At 42.4% G+C, this 27507-nt stretch overlaps 1 long non-coding RNA gene and 1 pseudogene across 1 annotated transcript in view; one reads left to right on the plus strand and one right to left on the minus strand.

Annotated features, from left to right (window-relative positions):
- LOC149971787 (uncharacterized) overlaps nt 1-27507 on the minus strand; it is a 547180-nt gene that overhangs the window by 45853 nt on the left and 473820 nt on the right. The window contains exon 3 of the long non-coding RNA XR_016491666.1: nt 9657-9741. This is a non-coding gene — a long non-coding RNA (uncharacterized LOC149971787). The remainder of the gene's footprint in view (nt 1-9656; nt 9742-27507) is intronic.
- Nucleotides 23761-24489, plus strand: LOC149971788 (uncharacterized; annotated as a pseudogene).

The raw sequence follows: 27507 nt of genomic DNA on the forward strand, positions 1-27507 counted from the left end.
TTGCAGACTCGAATTTGGACTTGAATTTAGATGTAGCCAAAATTTTAATGATCTTTTCTGTATTTTCATTATTACTGGAAAACGGCCCAATTCTGCCCTACATGCATTAGTTGGTGTATTTCTCTGAACTTGTAGAATTTTCCGACAGAATTCTGCATGTAGGGTTTCAATTGGATGTTTGTCCCACATTTTAAAATCCAGTTTATTGAGTGGCCCCCAAACCTCACTTCCATAAAGTGCTATTGGTAGGATTACACTGTCAAATATTTTAGTCCAAATTCTAATTGGGATGTTGATTTTGAATAATTTCATTTTTATTGCATACATTGCTCTGCGGGCTTTTTCTTTGAGTGCCTTCACTGCCATATTAAAGTTTCCCGATGCAGATATGGTCAGACCAAGGTAGGTGTAATTTTTTGTGTGTTCAATTAAGGTGTTGTTCAGGGTGAATTTACATTTTTGTTTCTGACATCTGTTTTTTTTTTGGAAAATCATGATTTTAGTTTTTTGGAAATTTACTGCCAGGGCCCAATTATGGCAATATTGCTCCAGAATATTAATGTTTTGTTGAAGACCTTCTTTGGTTGGTGATAGAAGTACCAAGTCATCAGCATATAGCAGGTATTTCACCTCTGTGTCAAATAGTGTGAGTCCTGGGGCTGGAGATTGGTCCAACATGTCTGCTAATTCATTGATATAAATGTTGAAAAGATTTGGACTCAAATTGCAGCCTTGTCTCACACCTCGACATTGTGAAAAAAATTCTGTTCTTTGGTTTTTGATTTTTATTGCACACTTATTTTCTGTGTACATACATTTTATTAAGTCATACACCTTACCACCAAGCCCACTTTGTAGAATTTTGTAGAATAGCCCTTCGTGCCAAATCGAATCAAATGCTTTTTTAAAGTCAATAAAGCAAGCAAAGATTTTGCCCTCTTTTTTTTGGTGGACGTGTTTATTAATTAGTGTGTGTAAGGTGTATATATGGTCAGTAGTGCGATGGTTAGGGAGAAAGCCAATTTGACATTTACTTATTACATTTTTTTCTTGAAGAAAGGTTTGAATTCTTGAATTCAAAATGCTACAGAAAATCTTTCCCAAGTTACTGTTGACGCAAATTCCCCTGTAATTATTGGGGTCTGATTTGTCTCCACTTTTGTGGATAGGGGAGATGAGCCCCTGGTTCCAGACATCAGGGAAGCAGCCAGAAGTTAAAACCATGTTGAACAATTTAAGCACAGCATTTTGCAACTCAGGTGTGCTGTTTTTCAGCATTTCATTTCTGATGTTGTCTACACCACAAGCCTTTTTTGATTTAATAGATTTTAGCTTTTCATTTAGTTCTTGTTGGGTTATTGGGTAATCTAATGGATTTTGGTTGTTTTTAATGACTGATTCCAGGATGTTCAATTTTTCTTTAATTTCTAATTGGTTCTGGTTTAAGTCTTTTTGTGGGATGTTTTTGTATAGATTATCAAAGTAAGTTTTCCAAATTCCTACATCTTGTATGGCTAATTCTTGTGGCTTTGTTGTGCTTAAATTGTTCCACATGTCCCAGAACTGATTTTGGTCAATTGCGTTTTCAATTTCATCAAGTGTCTTGTTGGTATAATTCAATTTCTTGCATTTCAGTGTTTGTTTATACTGTTTCAGAGTTTCAAAGTATTCATATCGTAGCTCTGGGTTGTTTTGCTGCTTATGTTTTTTGTTTGACATTTGTCTTAGGTGTTTTCTAATTGTTTTACATTCATTATCAAACCATTTGTCAGAAACATTTTGATTTTTGCTTCTGATGTTGCATTGCTTTGGTTTTCTCAAATTTGCTTTCGATGCTGCTTTTTGGAATATGCAGTTGATGTTTTGGGTAGCTGAATTGACACCATCTTTATTGTTTTGGTACTGTGAGTTATTGAAAAACTGTATAGAGTTCATCATTTCATTTGAGTTCAATGTTTCAATGAATGCCTCTGCACTGTTTGGAGCCCATCTGAACGATTGGTTTATGTTGTAAAGTTTATTGGGCTGTTTTTTTGAATGAATATTGCCGGTTAATTTCTTCAGAAACACGTTGATCTGACTGTGATCTGACAATGGTGTCTGTGGTCTGACAGTGAATGCACTAATGGAGGAGGGGTCAATGTCAGTGATGGCATAATCGACTACACTTGTCCCAAGAGCTGAGCAGTAAGTAAACTGACCTAAAGAGTCCCCTCTGATTCTACCATTAAGCATGTACAGGCCTAAGGCTCGACAGAGATGTACTAACTCTTTTCCATTTTTGTTCAGTATTTGGTCAGGACTGTTTCTATTATTTATAATAGGGCTACTGTACAAGGAGGGGTGTCCAAATATGTGGTGGTTACCTCCCGCATCAGTGTAGTCAGGCTCAGAACCTGTTCTTGCATTGAAATCTCCACAAAGAAGCACTTTACCCTGCGCCTGAAATGTAATGATTTCTGTCTGGAGATTGTCAAAAAACTGATCATCATAATATGATGAATCTGAAGGAGGAGCATAAGCTGCACATATGTATACATCATTGTCACAATAGATTGTACCTTTGTTAAGTTTTAGCCAAATGTGAGTGGTACCTTTTTTCATTTCATTCAGTGCTAAGTCCTGCTTATGCCAAATGATGATTCCACCTGAGTCTCGGCCCCGTTTAACATTTTTATGTTTGATTGATGGTAGTAAACTTTCTCTATAGCCTGAGGGACACTGAGTATCTATGTCTCCACGACACCATGTTTCCAGTAGGATTATGATGTCCTGTCCCTTGATGTTTTTAATCAATTCTGGATTAGTTGTTTTATAACCAAAATGTGAAGAGTATAGGCCCTGGATATTCCAAGAGCTGATAGTTAATGATCTCATTTATAATAAGTGATATTCACTGGTTTGAGTAAAGTACATCGAAAAAAACAAAAAAAATAAAATATGTATATATACATATATATACATACACATATACACATATATACATACATATATACACACATACATACATATATACATACACATACATATATATATACATATATATATACATACACATACATATACACACATACATACATACATACATACACACACACACACATACATACATACATATATATATACATATATATACACATACATATACATATATATATATATATATATATATACACATACATGCACATACACATATACACACATACATACATACATACACACACACGCGCACACACACACACACACACACACACCATTACATATAATAATTATTATAATACCGGTGTCAATACATTTAGGAATATTTGTAAACAAATGAATAAGAATGGAATAAGATTGCATTGTACTTATGTTATGTGCAATCTGCAACCCTGTGTGTTTGTGTGTGTGTGTGTGCGCGTGCGTGCCCGTGTGTGAATTAAAGGGACTGTCTAGCTCAGTAGTCTGCATATTAGTTGCAGTAGTTGGCGCACCTCTCCTATCTCTGATTGTTCTAGGGGTCTTCTGCCAGAGGTTACCTCAGCATATGTAGGCTGACGATCTAATTGATACATGGTGTGGACTGCATCATGTGGTCTACTTCCCTGAAGGGCAGTGTTCTGACCGACCCTGGAGTAGTGGTCAGAGCTGTGTTGTGATGGGCTGGGTCTAGTAGAGCTGTGTTGTGATGGGACAGGTCTAGTAGAGCTGTGTTGTGATGGGCCGGGTCTAGTAGAGCTGCGTTGTGATGGGCCGGGTCTAGTAGAGCTGTGTTGTTGACTATATCTCTCTTCCTCTCATCCTCGCTAGCTGCTGGTTACTTGTATCTACCTCAGGACATGTGCCAGGGGGAACATACAGAACAGTACATTCTAGGAGTATGATCAAGTCAGGAAGACTGTAGTGCCAGTAGAGACAGAGGAGACAGAGACAGTGTGTCAGTGTGTTTGTCTGTTCTGGGCTGGCAGGAGACTTTGATCCACACTAGAGACAGACAGTGAGAAAGAGAGAGAGAGAGAGAGAAGGAGAGAGGAGCCGCCACAGCCCAGTGGAGATGAACAGGGCTTCAACCCACCTGTCAGGAGCCCCCCCACCCCACCCAAGTAACACACACGCACGAAAGCACACACACACACACACACACACACACACACACACACACACACACACACACACACACACACACACACACACACACACACACACACACACACACACACACACACACACACACACACACACACACACACTATTGCAGCTCTGTGAACTGATTTAAACGCCTCAGAGGGCTGAGAGGGCTGAGAGATGCTGAAACTCGCCTTGCTGCGTGGTTACAGGTGTGTATGAGTGTGTGTCTGTGTGTGTGAGCGCACTACGCGATGTTGTGTGTGTGCGGGGGGGTGGGATGATTACATTTTACGCTGACCCTGCTGGGTACAAACATGTGTGCACTAAATTAGACTGTCAGGGAGATTTGCCTTTCCCTCTGTTCTCTTCCTCTCCTCCCTCTCTTCATCCGCTTCTCCCTCCCTTGCTTCCTCTCCCTCACAGAAACCTTGCAGGGAGATTTAATTCTGTCCGTTCCTTTCTCTGTCTTCAAAGACATGCTAACACACACAGAGACTGGCATGCTACTCAGCTCACTTGCTCGCACAAGTGTTACCAGTCAACTCCTTAGCCTGAATACCTGTCATGACTAGGTGTGTGTACATGGTTGCGATGTGTTACCATGTGTGTTTGAATGAGTCTCAGAGAGAGCTCCATCTCCACCTGAGCCCTATTATCTGGGTTTAAATTAGCAGTGTCAATTCTCCTCTTGGCCACTTGGGGTCACTGCAGCACCACGAAGAACCTCCTTCACAAACCCAAAAGACTTCTGAAGCCTACTGTGGATGGATGAATAACACTGCTGTGGGCGCAATAGAAGACTCAGAAAGGACCAGCATCCCATCAGGAGTGCAGTCATATCGAACCACACAAACCGAGCTATCAAAAACAAAAATGCTTTCCCTTGAATTCTCTTTAGCGGCATTTAACCCTGAGCAGTTGATGCTCTCTGCGGATGATGTGAGAGTTGACTTGTGATAAAGCAATCAGCCACTGAGAGAGAAAAAGGACGGAACAGGATGGAACAGACTGAATAAAATATAACAGGTGGGAGAGATGTGAAAGAGAGAGAGAGATCTGGAATGCTGACATTGTGACGTTGCCTTCCTGAGACTTGAAGTACTGTTGCCCTGGACCCATGTCTTGTGTTATGTGAGTTCTTCTGTTTGGGTGTTGGATGATACTTCCATTAGTCAATTCCCTGGAGTCACACACACACACACACACACACACACACACACACACACACACACACACACACACACACACACACACACACACTCTCTACCCTCTGCCCTCTCGCTGGCAGCTTTTCCACATCACCTCTGTTCATCTTCTGCCACTCAATAACCAACAGGCTACTCCATCACACACACAGCCAGGGTTACTCACATGTACCAGCGTATTGAAGTACACTCAGCGATACGACGTATTATGCTCAATGTAAAGGGCATAGTGGGTCAATTTCCGCAAACAACTAAGAGCGTTGAAGTGCGTGGCTAAACTCCTCCGCTGTTCTGGTCCCGTAGCTACCATGTTGTAGCAGCGTGAAGGCGAAACCGGGCACATGTGTGTGACTGTCTAAGAGCGAAGCCTTGTGTCTCGCTCTGCGCGATATCTGTGGTCCTGTTCGTGGCAATGTCATTTAGCCGTCTACCTTTAGTGACATGAAATGAAAGAATCTCTGCTAGTTGCAAAAGTCCAGCTGGATGCAAATCAAACAAAACGGCAAAATGAATTGTCATTTCTATAGGTTGGCTTCTGTGATAAGCATCTCTAAATGTGGTCTCCAATAATAATCGTGTCAATAACAAGATTTGTTTTTCATATAATTTGTTTCCAAATAATATAAATATTGAATTCTACATTTCCTTTAAGATACGAGTGGACCAATCAAATGTGTAGATCTGTATTGAAATGGTAGAGGTGGCCAATCAGAAGCTCAGACCCAGAGTGAGACGGTGGAGGTGGCCAATGGGCTGTGTAGGAGCAGGGTGAGAGGTTAAAGGGTGGCGTATGGAGTGGGACAGACAGATAGTCTTTGATGGGTCAGAGAGAGTTTACCGTCCTACTCAGTGTGCTTCCTCAGGGCTCCTCTACCTTATTGATCGTATCTACAGTGAAGAGAGAGTGTGTGTGTGTGTGTGTGTGTGTTTGGGTGTGTGTGTGTGTGTGTGTGTGTGTGTCAGAAGGAGGAAAGAGAAAGAGTAAGTGCAAGGGAAGAAGAGTGAGTGAGAGGTAGGATGAGACAGAGTGAGAGGTAGGATGAGACAGAGTGAGATGTAGGATTAGGAGAGTGAGATGTAGGATGAGAGCGAGTGAGAGGAAGGATGAGACAGAGTGAGAGGAAGGATGAGAGACAGTGAGAGGTAGGATGAGAGAGAGTAAGCATGAGAGAGAGTGAGAGGTAGGATGAGACAGAGTGAGAGGTAGGATGAGACAGAGTGAGATGTAGGATGAGAGCGAGTGAGAGGAAGGATGAGACAGAGTGAGAGGAAGGACGAGAGACAGTGAGAGGTAGGATGAGAGAGAGTAAGCATGAGAGAGAGTGAGAGGTAAGATGAGACAGAGTGAGAGGTAGGATGAGACAGAGTGAGATGTAGGATGAGACAGAGTGAGATGTAGGATGAGAGCGAGTGAGAGGAAGGATGAGACAGAGTGAGAGGAAGGATGAGAGACAGTGAGAGGTAGGATGAGAGAGAGTAAGCATGAGAGAGAGTGAGAGGTAGGATGAGACAGAGTGAGAGGTAGGATGAGACAGAGTGAGATGTAGGATGAGAGCGAGTGAGAGGAAGGATGAGACAGAGTGAGAGGAAGGACGAGAGACAGTGAGAGGTAGGATGAGAGAGAGTAAGCATGAGAGAGAGTGAGAGGTAGGATGAGAGAGAGTGAGAGGAAGCATGAGAGAGAGGGAGGATGAGAGAGAGTAAGCGGGAGGATGAGAGAGAGTGAGAGGTAGGATGAGAGAGAGTGAGAGGAAGGATGAGACAGAGTGAGAGGAAGGATGAGAGACAGTGAGAGGTAGGATGAGAGCGAGTAAGCATGAGAGAGAGTGAGAGGGAGGATGAGAGAGTGAGAGGTAGGATGAGAGAGAGTGAGGGGAAGGATGAGACAGAGTGAGAGGAAGGATGAGACAGAGTGAGAGGAATGATGAGAGACAGTGAGAGTTAGGATGAGAGAGAGTAAGCATGAGAGAGAGTGAGAGGTAGGATGAGAGAGAGTGAGAGGAAGCATAAGAGAGAGTGAGAGGTAGGATGAGAGAGAGAGAGAGGAAGCATGAGAGAGTGAGAGGGAGGATGAGAGAGAGTGAGAGGAAGCATGAGAGAGGGTGAGAAAGAGTAAGCATGAGAGAGTGAGCGGTAGGATGAGAGAGAGTGAGAGGTAGGATGAGAGAGAGTGAGAGGAAGGATGAGAGAGAGTGAGAGGGAGGATGAGAGAGAGTGAGAGGTAGGATGAGAGAGAGTGAAAGGAAGGATGAGACAGAGTGAGTGGAAGGATGAGAGAGAGTGAGAGGGAGGATGAGAGAGAGTGAGAGGAGCTGTTCTCATTCCTATTTCTCCTTGATGGTATCCAACAGGATGGGCTACTTACCCCTGCTCTACGCTTGATTTGCTATAGCTCCTCAGGACCATATGGAGAGTCTACAGAGAGGGTAGGGTGTGTGTGTGTGTGTGTGTGTGTTGGGATGCTCTTTACCACTTTACCAGATGCTTAGTGTTTAAGCTGTAAACACGGAGTATTCTGCAGAACCATCTCACAGCGATCAGAGACACGAATGACAGCCTTTGCTCTAAAGTGAGTGTGTGTGTGTGAGTAAGAGTGTGTGTGTGCACTGTCAGTTCATCAGCAAGGAAGGAAAATGTAAGTTGACATGGTAATATCGATTTCATTTTAGAAGGGGAGAGGAGGGTGAGAGAGAGTGAGTCGGTGTGATTTTGGCATAAACAAAGGGAACGTAGCCTAGAGGGGACCTGGGACAGGATAAGATGTAGACTTAAGCAAAGCGTTTTTTTCTTTAGTTTGCACCTGCGCTAAAATTCAATAACCTCTTTACTGAGTTGGAGAACTCCACAGGCTCACTTACACACACACACCCACACACACGCGCGCACGCATTCACACACACGCACACACGCACACAACCACACACATAAACTGAATGAATACGCTAAACGAGGGCAGCACACCCCTGCTCCCCACCGGTTAAATTAACAATGATCCAACATGTCAAAGCTGAGCATCAGAGACTGATTGACACTCTGCAGGGGCCTGGTCTGCATCAAGTTTATTTTAGCCTGTGTGTGTGTGTGTGTGTTCGTGCTTGTGCGTGTCTGTGTGTGTGTTTCTATGCGCATGTGTGTGTGTGTGTCTCTGTGTGTGTCCTTAAATCTGGCTGGTTGAACTGCTCCATCCTTAAAGCTGGCTGGTTGAACTGCTCCGTCCTTAAATCTGGCTGGTTGAACTGCTCCATTCTTAAAGCTGGCTGATTGAACTGCTCCGTCCTTAAATCTGGCTGATTGAACTGCTCCATCCTTAAAGCTGGCTGATTGAACTGCTCCGTCCTTAAATCTGGCTGGTTGAACTGCTCCGTCCTTAAATCTGGCTGATTGAACTGCTCCGTCCTTAAAGCTGGCTGATTGAACTGCTCTGTCCTTAAAGCTGGCTGATTGAACTGCTCTGTCCTTAAATCTGGCTGATTGAACTGCTCCATTCTTAAAGCTGGCTGATTGAACTGCTCTGTCCTTAAAGCTGGCTGATTGAACTGCTCCATTCTTAAAGCTGGCTGATTGAACTGCTCTGTCCTTAAAGCTGGCTGATTGAACTGCTCCGTCCTTAAATCTGGCTGATTGAACTGCTCTGTCCTTAAAGCTGGCTGATAGAACTGCTCTGTCCTTAAATCTGGCTGATTGAACTGCTCTGTCCTTAAAGCTGGCTGATAGAACTGCTCTGTCCTTAAATCTGGCTGATTGAACTGCTCTGTCCTTAAAGCTGGCTGATAGAACTGCTCTGTCCTTAAATCTGGCTGATTGAACTGCTCCGTCCTTAAAGCTGGCTGGTTGAACTGCTCCAAAGCCCATTGCTGACTAAGCCACTGATAGTTCAGATCAGCAGTACAATGGAACCCAGCTCACCTTCAAACGGGTGATGTTAATGTGTATACACATACAGACGGATAGATAGACAGACGGACGGACGGACGGACGGACGGACGGACGGAGTCAGCGGCCAATGTGGACAGTGGTTCTGTTTTGGTGTTGGGTATTACAGTTAAAGACCTGAGCACTTGCTGTCTCTGTGTTAAACGGCAGGTGAGCAGCAGCAGGGGACTCCTATACACTCTAATATCATCACATGAAAAAAGAGGAGATAGAAAGCGATATGGACAGACGGAAAAAGAGGAGATAGAAACCGTGATGGACAGAAAAAAGCAGCAAAGGAAAGTGATACACAGAGAAGGATGAGAGAAAGAGAGAGAGAGACTGAGCAAGAAAGAGGGAAACAGACAGGTGGGGACAGATAGAAGCAGGTTAAGCTCATTGGGGACGTTGGGAGTTTTTTTTATCACTCACATCCACTCTGATCCCTGTTCCTCGCCACCTGCGGCCATTTTGGAGCAATCTTGAGCCTTCAGTACGCTGGCTCTCCTTGGACCACCTGCAATTAAAAAGCCAGGGAGGAGAGTATGGGAAACAGATGAAACAGGGACATCTCAAATCCATCTTCCCCCCTGCTGCTGCTGTTGCCACGGTCTACGGCTTCTGTTGCCCTCTTTAGGGAAGAGTCTGTGAATGAGATAGAGAATGAGCAAGAGAGAACGAGAGAAAGATGGTTTAGTTAGCGAGAGAAGGTTTTGTTTGCTAGTATCAGTGACATTCCACAGCCTAATGTAAAACAGCCAATATCGCATTTGTCTGGGTTTAGTGTATACCTATGGGTTTTCACCAGCAATTCTTATTAAAACTCCCCGTATTATTCATTATGCATCAGATGCTGATTTTTGCATTATACTGTATGATAAAAAATGCATCATGTGTGGATGATTTCTGTATTATAGAAGTTATTTTTTTAACTAGGCAAGTCAGTTAAGAACAAATTCTTATTTACAACGACGGCCTAGGAACAGTGGGTTAACTTCCTTGTTCAGGGGTAGAACGACAGATTTTTACCTTATCAGCTCGGGGATTTGATCTGGCAACCTTTCAGTTACTGGCCCAATGCTCTAACCACTAGGCTACCCTGCCAACCCATTATAAAATTTACATATCTTGAAAACTTGAGTGCTGATGAGCAAAACATTTTGGGACTATGTCAACAATGGACTAATGAAACAAATACCAAAAGATAGTTTTTGGGTGGAGATTCCTTGTTAAATGTTGCTGCATGTACTGTAGCATAACGAGGCAAGGAATGTAGCTTGACAAACAATGTGTAATGAGTGACATGTAGCATATTATAATGTTGTAGCATACAGCATTGTAGAATAGCCTGGTGTTGGACGTTTGCTTGGTTGTGGTTTCCACCACGCACTCCCTATGCTAACTGACTGATGTTAGAGATGATACTACCAGTGTGAAAGTTAGACCAGGGAGAGAGGAGAGTTGGTAATTATTTAGGTATACAAATGGGCTTCTCTGTTCAGGAGAGATTGGGAAATCTGACGGACAATTAAATGGATTTGCCATAATGCGAGCGAGAGAGAGAGAGGTTGTGAATAACCTGTGAATAACCATTTGGCTTACTCACTGTTAGACTGCTGCACGTTCTCTGCCAGTCAATCTGGATGGGATGTTTTATTCATATCCTCTCTCTCTCTCTCTCTCTCTCTCTCTCTCTCTCTCTCTCCCTCACTGCAATATTTCACACTCTCTCCCATTCTCTCTCTCGCATACACAATCTATTTCTCTTTCTCTGTCACTCTTTCTTTCTTTCTTTCTTTCTTTCTCTCACACTCTCTCTCTCTCTCTGCCTTTCAATTCAATTCAATTTAATTTAAAGGCCTTTAATGGCATGGAAAACATATGTTTACACTGCCAAAGCAAGTGAAATATATAACAAACAAAAGTGAAATGAACAATACAAAATGAACAGTAAACATTACATTCGGAAAATTTCCAAAGGAAACTTGGAACATTCTACTTTTATAAATTAATATCAGCTTAAAGGGGAAGTTTACGCAAAAACACTTCTGGGCCCATTATAACACTTGCCTGGTCGTTTGTCAGTATCCCAGACAGTTTTTAGGTCAAATGCTGGAGCGTTTAGATGTACTGTAGGTAATAAGCTGATTCTACCCCCGCCTTCCCCATAGAAACCCCATGAAATGTCAAAATCCATTTTAAATACCTCCCAAACACACAACTCTGGCATCCCATGACCACAATACAGAGCCTTGCAAAAGTATTCATCCCTCTTGGTGTTTTTCCTATTTTGGTGCATTACAACCTGTAATTTAAATAGATTTTTATTTGGATTTCATGTAATGGACATACACAAAATAGTCAAAATTTGTGAAGTGAAATAAAAAAAATGACTTGTTTATTTATTTTTTAAAGAAATACAAAACGGAAAAGTGGTACGTGCATATGTATTCACCCCTTTGCTATGAAGCCCCTAAATAAGATCTGGTGCAACCAATGACCTTCAGAAGTCACATAATTAGTTAAATAAAGTCCACCTGTGTGCCATATAAGTGTCACATGATCTGTCACATGATCTCAGTATATATACACCTGTTCTAAAAGGCCCCAGAGTCTGCAACACCACTAATTAAGGGGCACCACCAAGCACATCCCACGGAGCAACATTAAATACATTATTTAAAAAAATGGAAAGAATATGGCACCACAACAAACCTGCCAAGAGAGGGCCGCCCACCAAAACTCAGAGAGGCAGCAAAGACACCATAGATAACCCTGAAGGAGCTGCAAAGCTCTACAGCGGAGATTGGAGTATCGGTCCATAGGACCACTTTAAGCCGTACACTACCCTGGGGCGGCAGGGTAGCCTAGTGTTGGAATAGTAACCGGAAGGTTGCAAGTTCAAACCCCCAAGCTGACAAGGTACAAATCTGTCGTTCTTACCCTGAACAGGTAGTTAACCCACTGTTCCTAGGCCGTCTTTGAAAATAAGAATTTGTTCTTAACCGACTTGCCTAGTTAAATAAAGGTAAAATACAAAACAGAGCTGGGCTTACAGAAGAGTGGCCAGAAAAAAGCATTTCTTAAAGAAAAAACTAAGCAAACGTGATTGGTGTTCACCGAAAGGCATGTGGCAGACTCTCCAAACATATGGAAGAAATTACTCTGGTCAGATGAGACTAAAATTGAGATTTTTGGACATCAAGAAAAACACTATGTCTGGCGCAAACCGAACACAGAACACCATCAGCATCAGTATGCTGTGGGGATGTTTTTCATCGGCAGGGACTGGGAAACTGGTCAAAATCTTTAGGTAATGATGGATGGCGCAAAACAAAGGGAAATTCTTGAGGGAAACTTGTTTCAGTCTTCCAGAGATTTGAGACTGGGACAGGGGTTCACCTTCCAGCAGGACAATGACCCTAAGCATACTGCTAAAGCAACACTCAAGTGGTTTAAGGGGCAACATTTAAATGTCTACGAATGGCCTAGTCAAAGCCCAGACCTCAATCAATTGAGAATCAGTCTGACTTAAAGATTTCTGTACACCAGCAGAACCCATCCAACTTGAAGGAGCTGGAGCAGTTTTTCCTTGAAGAATGGGCAAAAATCCCAGTGGCTACATGTGCCAAGCTTAAAGAGACAAGAGACTTGCAGCTGTAATTGCTGCAAAAGGTAAAAGGTGGCTTTACAAAGTAATGACTTGGGGGGGGGGGGATAGTTATGCATGCTCAAGTTTTCAGTTGTTTGTCTAATTTCTTGTTTGTTTCACAATAAAACATATTTTGCCTCTTCAAAGTGGTAGGCATGTTGTGTAAATCGAATGAAACAAACTCCCCCAAAATCAATTTGAATTCCAGGTTGTAAGGCAACAAAATTGCAAAAATGCCAAGGGGGTGAATGCTTTCACAAGCCACCGTATACAGTGTTGTAACGCTGTGCAAATAGTTAAAGTACAAAAGGGAAAATAAATAAACATGGTTAGTTTTTACAACGGTGTTTGTTCTTTACTGGTTGCCCTTATGGCAAAAGTTCATAAATTTTGCTGTTGTGATGGCACACTGTGGTATTTCACCCAATAGATACGGGAGTTTATCAAAATTTGATTCATTTTCAAATTCTTTATGGTTCTGTGTAATCTGAGGGAAAAATGTGTCTCCAATATGGTCATACATTTGCCAGAAAGTTGGGAAGTGCAGCTCAGTTTCCACCTAATTTTGTGGGCAGGGTGCACATAGCTTGTCTTCTCTTGAGAGTCAGGTCTACTGTGGCCTCTCTCAATAGCAAGGCTCACTGAGTCTGTACATAGTCAAAGCTTTCCTTAATTTTGGGTCAGTCACAGTGGTCAGGTATTCTGTCATTTTGTGCTCACTGTTTAGGGCCAAATAGCATTCTAGTTTGTGCTCTTTTTTTCAAAATTCTTTCAAATGTGTCAAGTAATTATACTTGAGTTTTCTCAAGATTTGGTTGGGTTTAATTCTGTTGCTATCCTGGGCCTCTGTTTGTGTTTGTGAACAGAGCCCCAGGATCAGCATGCTTCTCCAGGTTCAGCTCACTGTAGGGGATGGCTTTGTTGTGGAAGGTTTGGGAATCGCTTCCTTTGAGGTGGTTGTAAAATTGAATGCCTCTTTTCTGGATTTTGATAATTAGCGGGTATTGGCCTAATTCTGCTCTGCATGCATTATTTGATGTTTTACTTTGTACACTGAGGATATTTTTGCAGAATTCTGCATGCAGTCTTAATTTGATATTTGTCCCGTTTTGTGAAGTCTTGGTTGGTGAACGGACCCCAGACCTCACAACAATGAAGGACAACGGGTTCTATAACTGATTCAAGTATTTTTTGCCAGATCCTAATTGGTATGTCAAATGTTATGTTCCTTTTGATTGCGTAGAAGGCCCTTCTTGCATTGTTTCTCAGATCGTTCACAGCTTTGTTGAAGTTACCTGTGGCGCCGATGTTTAGACCAAGGTAAGTATAGTTTTTTGTATAATATAGGTTTAGTTTTACGTTACAGCCTTATGCTGAAATGGATAACATTGTTTTTTCCCCTCATCAATCTACACACAATACCCCATAATCACATAGCAAAAACAGTTTTGGAGAAATGTTTGCAAATGTATTCAAAATAAAAAACAGAAATATCACATTTACATAAGTATTCAGTACTTTCAGCACTTTGTTTAAGCACCTTTGTCAGTGATTACATTCTTGGGTATGACGCTACAGGCTTGGCACACCTGTATTTGGAGAGTTTCTCCCATTCTTCTCTGCAGATCCTCTCAAGCTCTGTCCGGTTGGATTGGGAGTGTCCCTGTACAGCTATTTTCAGGTCTCTGAGATGTTAGATCGGGTTCAAGTCCAGGCTCTGGCTGGGCCACACAAGGACATTCAGAGACTTGTTCCGAAGCCACTCCCTGGCTGTGTGCTTAGGGCCATTGCCATTGTCCTGTTGGAAGGTGAACCTTCACCCCAGTCTGAGGTTTTGAGTATTCTGGAGCAGGTCTTCATCAAGGATCTCTCACCACAGCATGATGCTGCCACCACTATACTTCATTGCTCCATTAATCTTTTCCTCAATCCTGACTAGTCTCCCAGTCCCTGCCGCTAAAAAAACTCACCACAGCATGATGCTGCCACCACTATACATCTCCGTTGGAATGGTGCCAGGTTTCCTCCAGATGTGACACTTGGGATTCAGGCCAAAGAGTTCAATCTTGGTTTCATCAGACCAGAGAAACTTGTTTCTGTCAGGTGCCTTTTACTGAGGAGTGGCTTCTGTCTAGCCACTCTATCATAAAGGGCTGATTGGTTGAGTGCTGCAGAGATGATTGTTCTTCTGGAAGGTTCTCCCATCTCCTGAAAGGAACTCTAGAGCTCAGTCAGAGTGACCATTGGGTTCTTGGTCAGGGAGGTGACCACCTCATGGGACCTTATATTGACAGGTGTGTGCCTTTCTAAATCATGTCCAATCAATTTAATTTACTACAGGTGGACATCGCCGATGCACTTTCTAATGAACTCGCTCACCAAATCAGCGTATTTGTCAATGTTGTTGTTCGACGCAATGCGGAACATATCCCAATCCACGTGATCGAAGAAGTCTTGAAGCGTGGAATCAGATTGGTCGGACCAGCGTTGAACAGACCTGAGCGCGGGAGCTTCTTGTTTTAGTTTCTGTCTGTAGGCTGGAAGCAACAAAATGGAGTCGTGGTCAGCTTTTCCGAAAGGAGAGCGGGGGAGGGCGGGGGAGGGCCTTATATGCGTCGCGGAAGTTAGAATAACAATGATCCAGGATTTTACCAGCCCTGGTTGCACAATCGATAAGCTGATAGAATTTAGGGAGTCTTGTTTTCAGATTAGCCTTGTTAAAATCCCCTGCTACAATGAATGCAGCCTCAGGATATGTGGTTTCCAGTTTACATAGAGTAAAATAAAGTTAGTTCAGGGCCATCGATGTGTCTGCTTGGGAGGGAATATGTGATTATAATCGAAGAGAATTCCACATTTGATTGTGAGGAATTCTAAGTCAGATGAACAGAAGGACTTGAGTTCCTGTATGTTGTTATGATCACACCACGTCTCATTAACCTCTTGAACCTCTGGGGGCAGTATTTCATTTTTGGATGAAAAACGTTCCCGTTTTAAACAAGATATTTTGTCGCGAAAAGATGCTTGACTATGCATATAATTGACAGCTTTGGAAAGAAAACACTCTGACGTTTCCAAAACTGCAAAGATATTGTCTGTGAGTGCCACAGAACTAATGCTACAGGCGAAACCAAGATGAAATTTCATACAGGAAGTGAGCCTGATTTTGAATGCGCAGTGTTCCAATGTCTCCTTATATGGCTGTGACTGTGCAAGGAATAAGCCTACACTTTCTGTCGTTTCCCCAAGGTGTTTGCAGCATTGTGACGTATTTGTAGGCATATCATTGGAAAATTGACCATAAGAGACTACATTTACCAGGTGTCCGCTCGGTGTCCTCCGTCGAAACTATTGCGTAATCTCCAGGTGCGTGCATTTTTCCATTTTGAACAGAGGAGAAACCAAACTGCCACGAGTGATTTATCATCGAATAGATATGTGAAAAACACCTTGAGGATTGATTCTAAACATCGTTTGCCATGTTTCTGTCGATATTATGGAGTTAATTTGGAAAAAAGTTTGTCGTTGTAATGACTGAATTTTCGGGTTTTTTTCTTAGCCAAACGTGATGAACAAAACAGAGTGATTTCTCCTACACAAATAATATTTTTGGAAAAACTGAACATTTGCTATCTAACTGAGAGTCTCCTCATTGAAAACATCCGAAGTTCTTCAAAGGTAAATGATTTTATTTGAATGCTTTTCTTGTTTTTGTGAACATGTTGCCTGCTGAATGCTAGGCTTTATGCTATGCTAGCTATCAATACTCTTACACAAATGCTTGTGTAGCTATGGTTGAAAAGCATTTTTTGAAAATCTGAGATGACAGTGTTGTTAACAAAAGGCTAAGCTTGTGAGCCAATATATTTATTTCATTTCATTTGTGATTTTCATGAATAGTTAACGTTGCGTTATGGTAATGAGCTTGAGGCTATAATTACGCTTCCGGATACGGGATTGCTCGTCGCAACAGGTTAATCATAAGGCATACCCCCCCGCCCCTCTTCTTACCAGAAAGATGCTTGTTTCTGTCTGCGAGATGCGTGAATAATCCAGCTGGCTGCACCGACTCCGATAGCGTCTCTCGAGTGAGCCATGTTTCCTTGAAGCAAAGAACGTTACAGTTTCTGATGTCTCTCTGGAATGCTACCCTTGCTCGGATTTCATCAACCTTGTTGTTAAGAGACTGGACATTGGCGAGTAGTATGCTAGGGAGTGGTGAGCGATGTGCCCGTCTCCGGAGCCTGACCAGAAGACCGCTTCGCTTGCCCCTTTTACGGTGTCGTTGTTTGGGTTCGCCGGCTGGGATCCGATCCATTGTACTGGGTGGAAGGCAAAACACAGGATCTGCTTCGGGAAAGTCATATTCCTGGTCATAATGATGGTGAGTTGACGTTGCTCTTATATTCAGTAGTTCCTCCCGAATGTATGTAATGAAACCTAAGATTACCTGGGGTACCAATGTAAGAAATAACACGTAAAAAAAACAAAATACTGCATAGTTTCCTAGGAACGCGAAGCGAGGCGGTCATCTCTGTCGGCGCCGGAAGTATTTGATGACCATCGTTATGTTTCGAGGAAAAAGGGGGAGGCTTGCAACCCGTAGAACACCATCCCAACCGTGGAGCATGGGGGTGCCAGCATCATGTTGTGAGGGTGCTTTGCTGCAGGAGGGACTGGTGCACTTCACAAAATAGATGGCATCATGAGGAAACAAAATTATGTGGATATATTGAAGCAACATCTCAAGACATCAGTCAGGAAGGTAAAGCTTGGTCACAAATGTGTCTTCCAAATTGACAATGACCCAAAGCATACTTCCAAAGTCGTGGCAAAATGGCTTAAAGGACAACAATGTCAAGGTATTGGAGTAGCTATCACAAAGCCCTGACCTCAATCCTATAGAAAATTTGTGGGCAGAACTGAAAAAGTGTGTGGGAGCAAGGAGGCCTACAAACCTGATTCAGTGGGAAGCTTGTGGAAGGCTACCTGAAACGTTTGACCCAAGTTAATCAATTTAAAGGCAATGCTGCCAAATACTAATTGAGTGTATGTAAACATCTGACCCCCTGGGAATGTGATGAAAGAAATAAAAGCTGAAACAAATCATTCTCTCTACTATTATGCTGACATTTCACATTCTTAAAATGAAGTGGTGATCCTAACTGACCTATGACAGGGAATTCTTAGTAGGATTAAATGTCAAGAAATGTGAAAAACTGAGTTTAAATGAATTTGGCTAAGGTGTATGTAAACTTCTGAATTCAACTGTAGATAGAATATAATGAAGAAAATGGTCTATGCTCTCCATGATTCCGGATAGCACTAACCTACAGATAACACTTCCCCAGATATCGAACGAGTAATCCTATGTGAATGAACTACAGGTGTCAGAGTGTCTTGCCATTAATTTCACCTGACCCCAGTTTTACCCTGGGTTTAATAAGCACAGGAAGCTGAGAGCAGCAGACCCACTCACACATGCAAACACACACACACACACACCCACACACACGGACACACACTAGCACACTTGCATCAGCACCAGGAACAGCCGTCAGAACACAATGCATGACCAGAGGCCTTCCGTCTGCGAGATTACAAAAGCAATATTCAATTCCACTGAGGAGAGAGCGAGAAAGACAGAAGAGAAAGAGGGACGTAGGGGGGAATAGAAAGGGGAGGTGTAATTCCTTCGGAAAGATTAGAAAACGCTATTCCAATCCTTTTACATAAATAACGTACAGTGAGAGACATTTTTTTTTTAAAGGGAGAGAGAGAAAACATATGAGAAAGAATGGAGAGAGAGAGAGTATGAGAAAGAAGGGAGAGAGAGATAGAATAGGAGAAAGAAGAGAGAGGCAAAGGTTTGAAAATAGGAGGAAATCAAGGAGGATATGATTCTGTTGCCTGCTTGGCACGGAGAAGAGAACCAAAATGAACATGTTTAGCTCATCTCAGACAAGGACTATTTATCATAGCCTTTCTGTGGGGACCATTCTTTCACTTACTCTACTGACTAAAGTATCACCACCACAGAATGTTAGAGAGAGACAGAGAGAGAGAGAGGTGGTGGGGGGGGCACGTATTCACCCTGCACACCCTAATTAACAAACAACAAACCAAGACTAAAGCAAAGTCTTCTCATAATTTGTTGATTTCAAAAAAGCTTATGACTCAATTTGACATGAGGGTCTGCTATACAAATTTATGGAAAGTGGTGTTGGGGGAAAAACATACAACATTATAAAATCACACAAACAACACAAACAGCAAGTGTGCAGTTCAAATTGGAAAAAAAACATGCACGTTCCTTTCCACGGGGCCGTGGAAGGAGACAGAGATGCAGCTTGAGCCCCACCCTCTTCAACATATACACTGTATTCAGACCCCTGGACTTTTTCCACATGTTGTTACTTTACAGCCTTATTCTAAAATGGATTTTCCCTCATCAATCCATACAATGACCCACAATGACAAAGCAAAAACAGGTTTTTAGGAATTTTTGCTAATTTATATACGTATATATCATTTACATAAGTATTCAGACCCTTTGATATGAGACTCGGAATTGAGTTCAGGTGCATCCTGTTTCCATTGATCATCCTTGGGATATGTTCCGCATTGCATCCTTGGGATATGTTCCGCATTGCGTCCAACAACAACATTGACGAATACGCTGATTCGGTGAGCGAGTTCATTAGAAAGTGCATCGGCGATGTCGTACCCACAGCAACTATTAAAACATTCCCAAACTAGAAACCGTGGATTGATGGCAGCATCCGCGCGAAACTGAAAGCGTGAACCACTGCTTTTAACCAGGGCAAGGTGACCGTAACCATGACCGAATACAAACAGTGAAGCTATTCCCTCCTCAAGGTAATCAAACAAGCTAAGAGTCAGTTTAGAGACAAAGTAGAGTTGCAATTCAACGGCTCAGACACAAGTGGTATGTGGCAGGGTCTACAGTCAATCACGGATTATAAAAAGAAAACCAGCCCCATTGCGGACCAGGATGTCTTGCTCCCAGACAGACTAAATAACTTCTTTGCTCTCTTTGAGGACAATACAGTGCCACTGACACGGCCCGCTACCAAAACCTGCGGACTCTCCTTCACTGCAGCCGATGTGAGTAAAACATTTAAACGGGTTAACCCTCGCAAGGCTGCAGGCCCAGACGGCATCCCCAGGTGCGTCCTCGGAGCATGCGCAGACCAGCTGGCTGGTGTGTTTACAGACATATTCAATCAATCCTTATCCCAGTCTGCTGTTCCCACATGCTTCAAGAGGGCCACCATTGTTCCTGTTCCCAAGAAAGCTAAGGTATTTGAGCTAAACGACTACCGCCCCGTAGCACTCACTTCCGTCATCATGAAGTGCTTTGAGACAGTTAAACAGCCACCACTAACATTGAGTGGCTGCTGCTCACATACTGACTCAACTCCAGCTCACTTTAATAATGGAATTGATGGAAATGTATGTCAAAAATGTATTACTAGCCACTTTAAACAATGTCACTTAATATAATGTTTACGTACCCTACATTACTCATCTCATATGTTTTTGTATATACTGTACTCTATATCATCTACTGCATCTTGCCATCTTTATGTAAAACATGTATCACTAGCCACTTTAAACTATGCCACTTTATGTTTACATAACCTACATTACTCATCTCATATGTATATACTGTACTCGATACCATCTGCTGCATCTTGCAGTTTTGCAGTTTTTTTTGGGAGTTTTTTTTGGGAGGGTTTTGTAGTTTTCTATTCAATGCCATTACAGTATCCATTGACTTAGGACTCAATTTGCAGTTCCTATGCCTTCCACTAGATGTCAACAGTCTTTCGAAATTGCTTCAGGCTTGTATTCTTATAAATGAGGGAGTAAGACCAGTCGGAATGAGTGGACCCTACCGTGTCGCAAAGCTTTTTCATGCGCAATCCCAAGAGAGTGCATTTCTTGTTTCCCTTTTATATTGACAACGTTATTGTCCGGTTTAAATATTATAGATCATTCAGGCTAAAAACAACCTGAGGATTGAATATAAACATCGTTTGACATGTTTCTATGAACTTTACTGTCACGACTCCGACCGAAGGTGGCTCCCCTTCCCATTCGGGTGGCGCTCGGCGGTCGTCGTCGCCGGCCTACTAGCTGCCACTGATTCTTTCCTCCCCCTTCTTTGTCTGTTTATTGGTTACACCTGTTATGCGTTTGTGGTGATTAGTTTTCCTTTATTAGTCAGCCTGTTTCTTTGTGCGGGATTGTTTGTTGTAACATTTGTGTATGTTGGAGACGAACGTGTTTGTTCCTGTTTGTGGGTTTTGCTGGACTGTTTTAGTCCCCGTGTTTGGGTAATTTGATTTTTAGCACCCAGTGTTTCGTGGCGTGGCCTATGTTCGCCATGTGTGCATTAAAGAGCACTACCTTGAACTCTCTGTTTCCTGCGCCTGACTTCACACCCACGACACCCAGATTGTTACATTTACGGATACAATTTGGATTTTTTTGTCTGCCTGTTTTGACTGCGTTTGAGACTGTGGATTTTCTGAAGAAAAGTGGAGGTTTTTGGATATAAAGAGACTTTATCGAACAAAAGGAACATTTATTGAGTAAATTAATGTCTTCTGAGTGCCACCATATGAAGATCATCAAAGGTAAGGGATAAATGTTATCTCTATTTCTAAGTTTGGTAACGCTTCTGCTTGGCTGGTTACTGTTTGTAATAATTTGTCAACTGGGCTAGGTATGTTCTGGGCTAGGAATGCTTTTGCCGAAAAGCATTATATAAATCTGACACTGTGGTTGGATTAACAAGAAGTTAATCTTTAAACCTATATAAAATATGTTTTGTTTTCTGAATTTTTATAATGATCATTTCTGTATTTGAATTTGGCGCTCTGCAATTTCACTGGATGTTGGCCAGATGGGACGCTAGCGTCCCACATACCCTAGAGAGGTTATTATTTTGTCTGTGTCATTTTGATTAAAAGAGAAAATGTACGCTTTCCACGCTGCACCTTGGTCCAGATCTTTTAACGTCCGTGACAATGTTCATCTCTAGGAGACAGAACGCATCTCCTTCCTGAGCGGTATGACGGCTGCGTGGTCCCATGGTGCTTATATTTGCGTACTATTGTTTGTACAGATGAACGTGGTACATTCAGGCATTTGGAAATTGCTTCCAAGGATGAACCAGACTTGTGGAGGTCTACAATTTGTTTTCTGAGGTCTTGGCTGATTTGTTTTGATTTTACCATGATATCAAGCAAAGAGACACTGAGTTTGAAGGTAGGCCTTGAAATACATCCACAGGTACACCTCTAATTGACTCAAATGATGTCAATGAGCCTATCCGAAGCTTCTAAAGTCATTGGAATTGTGATATAGTGAATTCCCACTGGAACTGTGATATAATGAATTATAAGTGAAATAATCTGTCTGTAAACAATTGTTGGAAAATGACCAGTGTCATGCACAAAGTAGATGTCCTAACCAACTTGCCAAAACTATAATTTGTTAACCCTCCCACTGTCCTTTGGGTTATTTTGACCCGAAACAGTGTTGAATGGGTACTGTCGTGGTAATTTCCTGTATTACTAAACATTGAGAGAGTAAACTACACACAAGTCAGAGTTATTTTATAAAGTCCATCTTTAATTATATGAGCTTCACCATAGCCCTGTGACTCTCAGATCAATTCAGTGTCTCTAAATTAATTATCTGAGAGTGCTTACAAAACAATTCTTAGCATCATTTATAGCCAAGACACACCCCTCTCAACTCACATGACGAATAACAGATCTTAGGAACATTACAAAGGGCCTTTTACTTGAAAGAGGAGTATCCCATCCAGATAGCATTTGCTATAAATTATCTTTCATTCTTGGTACCACTTAAACACCAAAACATTACCTCATCCAATGGCATATATCAATTGTCAATTCTAGATACTCCCATCTCAAATACACCTCCTCCTGGACAAGATCAGAAAAGACAGTGAGCCTCTTAGGTCATATACTAGGTCAAGATAAGAGCAATCTCAGAGAGGACATACAATAGTTACAGACACATTCCCATAAGAAGACAAGCCTCCATTTTGTCCTCCTCCCCTTCTGATATTCTTCATAGCATCACATGGTTTAACAGATACATTGACATATGAAGACAATCCTGACCTCTCCCCTCTCTGGGCCCCAAGTGACTAAGCCCTGGAGAAGAGAGAGGAAAATGCAACTGCCAACAGTATTATCCAAAAGAAGACATTCTAATGACAAATATCTCACATAAGCATTATTATGAAAATAAAATCGTATTTATCAATGTTACCTAACTAATTCTGATTCTGCTACGACAGTACATGTCCGTACATGTCCAGACATGTGGAGTAGTGAAAACAATCCCCTCTAGGATATTATTCAACTTGAAATGTGATGACCTGTCTTAGACTGACCCCAGTAGTACAAAAGTGAATGGGTACATGTCCGGACATGTCCTGACATGTGGAGCAGTGAAAACTATCACTTCCATGATATTATGTAACTTGACATTTTATGACTTGTCCTAGACTGACCGGAAATTACAAAAGTGAATGTTGCCTTTATTCATGTATCCGTGTAAGCTGTGGGAAACAACAGATACTAATATTGTCATGGGTACATGTCCGTACATGTCCAGACAAGTCCGTACATGTCCGGACATGTGGTCTTGTCCAAGGTGCTGAAGCCATGACTGTGCGTTTCATTGTTGAACAGGTTCTAGACCAGATTTTTTTCAAATGTCCAGCAAGACTACTCTGATTCTGAAGAGGAATTGGAGGATGTGTCAGAAGATGAAGGTGTGGAAGAATACAACCCATAGCACGATGCATAATCTTCAGAAGAAGAGGATGAAGAAGAAATCCCTCAAGTTGAAAGAGAGACTTTCCTGTCAAAAACCTGCAAAATCAAATGGTCCTCAGTAGCATATCACAACCAGGCAGGATGGCAGAGCATAAGGGCCCGGAGATGACCCCAGGACCCACAACACATGCCGTTTCCCATGCCCATGACATGGCCTCGTCATTCTACCTGTTCATCACACCGGCAATAGAAAAATCATCCTGGACATGACAAATCTGGAGGGTTTTCAAAAATATGGAGACAGCTGGAAAGGGGTGGATGAGACTGATCTGCTTGCCTACATAGGGCAGGTGTATACAGGTCCCGAGGTGAGGCTGCAGCAAGTCTATGGGATGCAGAGAGTGGAAGGGCGATTTTCCGTGCCACCATGCCACTCAAACTCTTTCACACTTACTCAAGACTGCTATGATTTGATGACTGTGAGTTAAGACCTGCAAGACATGCTACAGACAAACAAAGCGGCTGCCAGTCCTTTACAACTCAGGGCCTGACGTGACAGTGGATGAGCAACTGGCTCCATTCAGAGGCAGTATATATACATATATATATATAACAAAAAATATTTTCCACTACCCACTTCTGTGGCTGTTTCTGTGTGACACCGATACTAATAATTACCTTCTTACCAAAGGTCGTTGTCCTTCCGGCAGTATATGCCCAGCAAGCCAGCAAAATATGGGATCCAGTCATGGGTGGCCTGTGATGCCAAATCCAGCTATGTTTGGATGATGCTAATCTACACTGGGAAGCCGACCAGTAGAGGTCCAGAGAAGAACCAGGGGATGCGGGTTGTGCTTGATGTGACAGAGGGACTGAGGGGTTACAATGTCAAATGTGACAATTTCTTCACCTCTTATGAACTCGGACAGCAGCTCCTGAAGAGGAACGTCACCATGGTTGGCACAGTTCGAAAGAACAAGCCTGAGCTCCCCCCTGCACTGCTTGTGTCAAAGGAAAGAGAGGTCTTCTCATCAAAGTTTGCCTTCACGCCCACCACCACTCTAGTTTCCTACCTCCCATAGAAAAACAAGAATGTGTTACTTCTGAGCACACTGCACACAGAGGCTGAAATTAGCCATCGCCAGGAAAGGAAGCCAGCCATGATCCTAGACTTCAACTGCAACAAAGGAGGTGTGGACAACCTAGATAAGGTGATTGGAATGTACAGCTGCAGAAGGATGACTGCCCACTGGCCCCTGGTCATCTTCCACAACATCATTTATGTTTCCTCCTACAATGCCTTTGTGATATGGAGAGAGATCAACCCTAGCTGGATGCCTCGTAAGCGCAACAAGAGGAGGGTGTTCCTGGAGCAGCTGGGAAAGGCACTTGCAACTCCATTCATCGAAAGAAGGGAGCGTCTCCACCGCACAGACGCATCTGCAGCAATTGTGAAAGCTGTTCAGAGGGCTAGATCTCATGATCAACCTGAGGTACCACTAGCCACTGCCCCAGCCACTGCCCCAGCTGGGGCAAGTTAGAGGAAGAGGTATCAGATCTGCCCACCAAAGAAGGACATGTGCTCATTGGGGGTTTAGTCAAGGCTGCTCAGTTTGACCCGGAGCACACGGGGTGTATATAGAATATGAGGACAATGGGAGGTTAACAAGAAATGTGTGGAGTGGTTGAAAAACGAGTTTTAATGACTCCAACCTAAGTAAACCTCCGACTTCAACTCTATCTACCCTCTCAAGGGGGTTGTGAATTCTGTGCAGGCCATCTAGACTATACCGAGAATGTTATACAGTAACCTCCAAAATTAATGTCACCCTTGATAAAAATAAACAAAAAAGATGGTATAAAATATATTACACAAATACAGAGCTATTATTGTATGCTAAAAACAATGAAAATATATTTTTATACCAGTATCATTTCTCAGAGAAAGAGATTTTGTTCAGCAAGTAAAAACAAAAATCTAAAAAAAGATAGGTGTCAAAAGTATTTGACACCTATTAAATCAAACAAAATGACATCTGCATTAACATTCTACTTTTATAAATTAATATCAGCTTAAAGGCGAAGTTCACCCAAAAACACTTCTGGGCCCTTTACAACACATGACTGGTTATTTGTCAGGTCCAATTCTTGAGTGTTAAGATGTAATTTTCCACCCCCGCCGTCCCCATAGATACCCCATGCAAAGTCAAAGTCCATCTTAATAATCTCCCAAACACACCGCTCTGGCCTCCTATGACTGCAATTATCCTTGTAATAACTTATTCAACACAATTTTTCTGCTAAAATATTTCAGAAGGCACATTCTTACCAATGTGATTTTGGAAAGACAGTGGGAACAGAACCGGGTTCAATCGGTCCCCATTGTAGTCAGTGGCCACAAAGTGATCACTCGACACGGTCAACCGCAACTGGTCAATGACTTCAGGTGTCATATCAACACCATAAGCAGGATGTCAGATGGCCTGCAGCCATGCCTGACACAAAGCTCCATCGTGGTCAGGAAAGAGTGGAAATGTGTAATGTATTTGTATCTGACCGGAACGTTATTGCACTTCATTTTGGCCAACGTCACTCAGCTACTAACGTTATTTGCCTAGCCTTACTTTACTTTAGAGGTTAAAAACCACTAGCCTAGCTAGCTAACATCTCTTTGTTTATTTACTTCCTTTCCTTCTGATTTCCTTTCTTGAAGACCAATAGTAAGACACTACTTTGTCCCGCCTTCTTTAATTATTCATCTTAGAACCACAAAGAAGAGTATCCACCCTACTACTGACTATATGGAAGACTTCTGCGCTAGCAGGAAATAGGTCTTTGTTTTTTATAATTTTTACATTAAACAACATGTATTTGGCAATTCAATGCCGAGACACTAATACTTTTTTATGTAACAATATGCATGATAGGTAATATGGGAAATTCAGCATTTTGATATAAAATTACAGAAATCTAAATACTCAAACTATGGACCCAAAAACTCTGTGGGGTACTGACAAACAAGCAGGCAAGTTTTTACAAAGGCCCCAGAAGTGTTTTGGGTGAACTTCTCCTTTAAAGCAGAAATCTGCAGGTCCTGGGGGAGACACTCTAGACCCAAACTGTTATAGACCCACAGTATATCCATCCTGCCCTGCCTTTCTAAAATCTTCAAAAGCCAAGTTAACAAACAGATCAGTGTGTCAAATCGGAGGGTCTGCTGTCTGGACCTCTGGCAGTCACTATGGGGGTGCTACAGGGTTCAATTCTCGGGCCGACTCGTTTCTCTGTATATATCAATGATGTCGCTCTTGCTGCTGGTGATTCTCTGATCCACCTCTACACAAACGACACCATTCTGTATACATCTGGCCCTTCTTTGGACACTGTGCTATCAAACCTCCAAACGAGCTTCAATGCCATACAACACTCCTTCCGTGGCCTCCAACTGCTTTTACATGCTAGTAAAACTAAGTGCATGCTCTTCAACCGATTGCCGCCTGCACCCTCCCGCCCGACTAGCATCACTACTCTGGGCGGTTCTGACTTAGAATATGTGGACAACTTCAAATACCTAGGTGTCTGGTTAGACTGTAAACTCTTCTTCCAGACTCACATTAAGCATCTCCAATCCAAAATGGAATCTAGAATCTGCTTCCTATTTCACAACCAAGCCTCCTTCACTCATGCTGCCAAACATACCCTTGTAAGACTGACTCTCCTCCCGATCCTTGACTTCGGCGATGTAATTTACAAAATAGCCTCCAACACTCTACTCAGCAAA

The sequence above is a fragment of the Oncorhynchus mykiss genome, chromosome 25 (genome assembly GCF_057628025.1).
Source record: "Oncorhynchus mykiss isolate SJ-2025 chromosome 25, ASM5762802v1, whole genome shotgun sequence".
NCBI lineage: Eukaryota > Metazoa > Chordata > Actinopteri > Salmoniformes > Salmonidae > Oncorhynchus > Oncorhynchus mykiss.